Below are 6,797 nucleotides of genomic sequence, written 5' to 3'. Positions count from 1 at the left end.
GTACCACCTGTATTTAAATTAACTCTGTTATTCTTTCTAATTAGGGGTGGGTTAAGCATATGCCTTCTCAAGCACTGAAAAAATTAATCCCCCATTTTATGAGAAAAGCAATGTAACTATAATATTGATAAAAGACCCTTTGCAATAAAAATATATTTTGCTTTATATCTTTTAAGTATTGATTTTAGAAGCCCAAAAGTTTTTTAGCCTTTATAATTTCTCCTAAATTTGGCTAAGTTTAATTACTTTCAATAATAAATTTCCTAACTGTGAGACTGTTTTTTAAGTCACTGCTGTAGTCACAGCAGTGACCTCAATAATCAGAATATCTCTCTTGTGGATATTTCTAAATAAAGCTGATGAAATTTTCCAGTCTAATTTATATAAAAGGAACCGATCTAGGCCAAATAATATTCTTCTGTGTTTATATTAAGAGAAAATAGGGAAACCTTCTTAACATTCAAGAACAGCGTTTACTCTATAGGTTGTGACATTCTATTTATATTGCGTTGGAAATTCACACCATATTTTCTTTAGTTATTGGCTTGTAAAATAAGGTCAGATAATATGAAATGGAATTTTTTACATAATTGAGTAGGTGACTGACTTACATATCTTTACAGATTATCTCTTTAAAATCAATTATATTTAAAAGTTGTAAAACGTACCTTAAATCTTTATAGGAATATAAAGTAATTGTTGTTATGTAGACAGCTAAAATGGAAATTTTGCAACTCACTTCACAGCACAGACAGTTGTCTTTTTAAGGATAAACGTGGGCTATTCCGATTTCTAACAGAATAAAGCACGTCAGTATTACTTGCTTCATTCAGATTTATTTCCTTCAGCTAAATCGACTCACTTTATCAAGGGCATTGACCTTAATACATTACATTGCAGATATAAGCTTCAGTTACCTATGCTGGTGACTGCTGCTCTTTGTAAATATCTAAAAACATCATGTCTGTTTGGAAGTGACAGGTTAAGAAAGAAAACCTGAAAGTATGAATATATTATTATTATGAATTCTTTCAAATGTAACTCGTGGTCCCCCCCCCAATAAAGCAATATGGTAGCATGTCCTCTTTCTTAATCAAAACATATATTGCCTCTTAGATGTAAATTATAACATTCATACAAGGTTACAAATAGTATATTAAAAGTTTTCAAAAATCTAAATTATTCAATGCAAAATGTAAGCTCCTTTAAGTTGTCAAGTCAGCCAGTAATTGCTCCTTTGATAACTTAATCATTAAAATTATATTTTTATGCTTTCAGTTTTTTTAAAAAAACCTTTGACCCATGTTCTTAAGAAGTAAACATTCAATAAAACTGAAAGAAAAAAAAAAAGAAATAAACACTCTTAGGGCAGTAGTGGAGCAGGGCTTAGGGTCACATCACTGGAGTAGGCAACCCGCATCTGAGTCTTCACTTGGCTGCTAATTAAATATTCATTTTTGATTTGAGCAAGTTACTAAGCATTGTTTTGCCCGTGTCTTCTCATTTGTAGAATGGGGATAATAATAATATTTATCTCAGTGTAGTAAGGACTACATGAGTTAATATTCATGAAGTTCTTACTAAGTTGTCAAGAAATTCTAAAAATATGTATTGTCATATATACACACACACACACACACACATTCTTGTGCCAAAATTATACTATATCATATAAAATAATAGTAACTTTGGCTTCCTTTTATCAAGAAGGGAGTTTTGAAATAATGATAAACTGCTGAAACAGATAATCCTATAAAAAGAGTTACCAAAAAACCAAAACAAAACAAAAATTAGGCTACGATTCATATTTTCTTTAATCTCCACCCTACCATAAAAATTAGCATCAGGGACTTTGCTGAAGTACTTTAATTATCATTTTGTCAAAAAACAGATAAAACTTATGCAATATTGTTTTTCTGTGTTATGATGAAAACCATGATTTGAATTGAGGTGTAACTGAAATACATTTCACTCTTCATATAAAATATTACTGACAGCCATCAAGAAATTAAAGAACTCGTAAATAATTAGTTTCCCATTATCCTAAAAAAACAAAAATCTTCTAGAAAATAACTCTTTTTGACTAGCAGGCCAGTCCCTAACAATTGTGGACCTGTGCAAAAGTATCGTTGGAAGCTCACATACCAGACATTTAAATAGTTAAAGGCCGTAAAGCAAGTTGACAAACTATTAAGTAAAATATATCTTCCTGCCTTGACAAATATGCTCCGTAACAACTTGGGTGTCCAGATACAAGTTTAATGGAATCCCCAGAGCCCTTGAAGATCCACAGCCAACTTCCGTCTCTGACACCTCTCCCCAAGTGCCTCCCCCTTCTCTTCCCATCCTGGTCAGCATCATGAGTTGCCTTGGCATGAATTTGGAAGTCCCACCCTCACAGCAATACTCAATTCTCATCTCCCTCAAATATTTGCCCTCTGGTAGCCTTTCAGACCCCAATATGGCAGATCAATCCTCAAAAAGACAGGCTCCAAGAATAGGAATTTGAAAGTTTCAGCAAAGGTGAATTGGCTTGCTTGTGTAGGGTTTTCTAGGCTTGTACCTGTACACGGTCCTTACATTCCCACGGATTTCTCACCACATGTGGAAGGCTACACAGGACTAGGGCAGGGAGTTCTCCCGCCTGGGTGTAATGATGAACGGGACTGCAAATCCAAGAAGATTATTTCATAAACCACACATGAAATCAGTTCCATTATAGTCACACCTGGCATGTAGTAGGCAATTTAAGGACATAATAAATATTTTTTCTACTATAATACACTGTTTAGACTGAGTGACCTACTGCTGCTGGGTTATTTAGAGCAATATAGTTTGTTAGGAGCAACACAGGTCTGGCCCATTTTCCTTATTCCCACGAGTTTCTCCTAAAACAGTGACCTCACTGATATACAAGCTCAGTGTGGTCACTGATTCAGTTAGTCAACCATTCAATAAATATTTACAAAGCATCTATTATGTGTCAGGAACAATGCCAGCACTGGGATACAGTGTTCCAAAAATAGGCACCATTTCTGCCTTCCCCAAACTTAAATCTAGGGGGAAAAAATCACACAAATAAAGGTAATAATAATACTGTGTGATAAGTGATATGCAGTGAGCTCCAAAAACACACAGATTACTGCCTTGAAAAACAGAGGGACTTTTTTATGGAAAGGAACTTTTGAGCTGACATATAAAGGAGAGGTAGGGATTAGGCAAACAAAGAGTGGGGGAAGGCATACAAGAACCAGAGTAAAAGAAAACATGCAAATTCAAGGAACTGAATATATATTTATGGAGAGAGAGAAAGATATCTCAATATCATTATGGTTGGTGGAATTTGAAAAGAGAGATAGTAACTGATGATCATTGATGTGGTCTGCAGGAGTCAGATAATGCAGGACCTCAAAAATCATGTCAAGGATTGGACTTGATTCTACGAGTAAAGAGGGGTCCACTGAAGGGCTTTACGCAGGATAAACATGATCAGCTTATTGTCTTATGCAAGTCATAATGACATCAAAACAGAATAGATTTGAAATCCTTTGTCATTATACAGTCAGCCGATAATGTGGGCCTATTCCAAGGATATGACAGGAATATTAGGAGGGATCAAGAGATTGAAGAAATTGGAAATAGAACCTTATTTAGTTAGCAGGACATGCTAGTTGTTTGAGTGTAGAAAGTGAAGGAAATGGAGAACGGGTTCTGGATTTCTGTGTTAGGCATCTGGACAGTTGGTAATCTCTACTAAGAAGAGTGAGAAGAAAAAGAGGTTTAGGTTGCAAATGAAAGAAGGTGAGCGAGTTGGTAAGTGCATTCTCAGACATCCTGAGTTTAAGAATAATAGTGAGACATCTAAGCAGAGATGGCAGTGGTCAGTGGAGACACTTAGGGAAGAGAGTCAAGCTGTCGGAATAGATTTGGGTACTAACAGCACATAGGGAGTCAATAAAACCAGGGTAAGGAGCACAAGAGCACCAGAGGGAGTACGTGAGGTGAGAATAAATGTTGAAAGGCAGAGAACTCTGAGCATGAATTGGCAGAGAAAAAAGAAATCGTGGAGAAATGGGAGTGATATCAGAAAAGAGCATGAAGGGTGGTGAAGGGAATACCTGAAGTGTTAAATACAGCTAAGAAACTTTAGCCAACAAATTAGGAAGAAAAAAAAAAAGCCTGTCACACAACTTTATATTAATTCATATGCACTCATATGCACTGCTGTTTCCCACAGACTACATACACGTATAATCATAGCCACTCACAAACCATATATCCACCCACACACATTCACAGACACCACTCATAGTTCCATAAACCCAGGGCATGGCAATACCAACGTAGACATTCTCATTCATTAAATTCAACCCCAGGTCTCGGCTAGTACATTAATTATTAACTTAAGGAAGTCTACTGATTTAAAATGAGAAAGCTTTGGTTTGTGGCTTAAACAAGAACATGGCTCACTTTTCCATCTGTTAAACGGACACAGTAATACTAGCATAGAGACGTTTTGGGCTTTAATTGATGTTTACCAAGTGATTTGAAAGCCTAAGATGAAAGGTGCTATGTAATGCTATTACTGTTGCTGGGAATGAGGTGGTGACCTACCTTAATATTTGAGCATTGCAATATTTTAAACCACAATGTAATCCAGAATGATAAAATACAAGATATTATTAGATGACTTAGAAGTGGTAAGGCTATCACTAAAATGTCCTGTTAGCTATTTATGTTTCATTATCTTTTTTATGTCTGCTCAGTTTTAGCCCTTATTAGTCATGCAGCTCTCTCATTCCCTACTTTGTCTTAACATTCTAGAACAATTCAGCTGGAAGGGACCTTGGGGATCTTCCAATACAACCTTGAATTCAACAGATAAAGCAACTGAGTCCCAAGCTTATATTATTTATTCCCAAATCACCCAGTTGGAATTTAAAATCAAGACACCTGACTTCTGTGTTTCTTCACTAGAGAATATTTCACAAACAGGAAAATAATTCTGAAATTAGAATACCATACCAGATAAGGGATGTAAGAAAATGTTACCAGTAACAACGAGATAAACAGATTAACAATAGCTATGAGAAAGATGAAATAGCACTTCTTTTTTAAATTAAAAAAAGGAACACTTTAAATTTAATATTGAAAACAGAATACCTATTACTGAAGAAAACTAATACACAATGGAGACACAAGAGGAGAATGAAAGTAATTAAAATTCATGAATTAAAATTGAGTTATTCAGCTTCATCTATTGTTAGTCTTGGTAAAAGGAGCAAATTTGTTTGCTTTGGATATCAGAAGATGGGATTTATGTTTTTCAACAAATATTTTTTGAGTACAACCTATGACCCAGATACTCTGGTAAGTTCTGAGAGAAAAAAAAAAGAAGAGAAAAAGCTAAGATCTCCCTTTTCATTTAGTTTATAGTGGGAAGACAATAAACAAGTTAAAAATAATAATTTCAGATTTGAAGCCATGCTATAATGGAAATAAACAGGGTTGCTTATTTGAGCTTTTAATTTAGATAGAACGGTCTAGGAAAAAGGTCTAGGCCAGAAGCCTGAAAGATGATCAGGAATGAGGCAGGTGATGAATAGGAGGAAGAGTGTTCCAAGCAGAGAGAATGACATGACGAGAAGAAGCTTGGTTTAGAACAAACAGAAAAAAGCCAGTATGTGTGGCACTCAGTGAATAAGTGAGAGAATCATATGAGGGTAAAGATGGTAGGAATCACATTGCATTGTGCTGTGAAAGCGAGTGTTAGGAGTTTGGACTTTTAGTGTTAGAAGGAACCATAGAAATGTTTTCATTATGCCAATAAATGGTTAAATATTTGTTTTAAAGGTTGTTCTGATTATTTCCTTGAAAATGGGGAGTGCAAGGAGCAAAGAACATTGTGGTGGTCCAGATAAGAGTCGAAGGTCCACTTGGACTGAAGGAGCAATAATGGAGATAGAGGGATATGAGCAGGGTTATGATATATTGCTGACAAGGTAGATGTGACAGATACAGGGAGAGAGGAGTAAGCATGACTTTGGGGAGTGGAAAATAGGTGCAAAATAGTGTTGGAAAGACAAGAAGAGAAGCAGATTTGAATGGGGGAAGTGAAGACTTCATTTTGGCGTACTTTGAGTTTGAAATATTGATTGGATATCCAAGTGGAAACATCAAGGGGGCAGTTGGATATACAAACCTGGAGCTCAGAGGAGAGGAGAGGGTACTAAATATACACATTTGGGAGTTATATTTATATAGTACATTAGCCAGCTTCTAGAAGATAAAGGGACATTGGAAGATAAAGAAGAGGACTCAGGAACTGCACGTTGAGGATCAGTAATACGTATAAGGCACAGGAACAAAAAAACTAGCCAATGAGACTGAAAAAGAATAACCAGATAGGTAGGAGAAAAGCCAGGAGGTTGTGGTGTTTTGAAAATCAAATGTGTCAGGAAGGAGTAAATGGTCAATTATGCCCAATGCTGCTAAGAGGTCAAATTAAACAAGGCAGAGAAATCTTCTCTCATTGGCAACATTGAGGTCATTGGTGATCGTAACAAGAATACGTAGTTTTGTGGTGGTGAGGATAAAATTAGAATGGATTGAAGAGCTAGCCAAGTGAGATGAGAAAGTGGAAACAGTGAGTATAGGCAAATATTTCAAGAAATTTTTCAATACAGGAGAACAGAGAAATGGACAGTATAAGGCAGAGATGTTGAAGCCAGGATGGTGTGGGCATGTGCGTGTGTTTGTGTGTGTGTGTGTGTGTGTGTGTGTGTGTGTGTGTGTGT

This window comes from Hipposideros armiger, unplaced genomic scaffold (genome assembly GCF_001890085.2).
Source record: "Hipposideros armiger isolate ML-2016 unplaced genomic scaffold, ASM189008v1 scaffold_174, whole genome shotgun sequence".
Classification (NCBI taxonomy): Eukaryota; Metazoa; Chordata; class Mammalia; order Chiroptera; family Hipposideridae; genus Hipposideros; species Hipposideros armiger.
The sequence above is the reverse complement of the archived record's forward strand: the minus strand, read 5'-3'. Positions refer to the sequence as shown.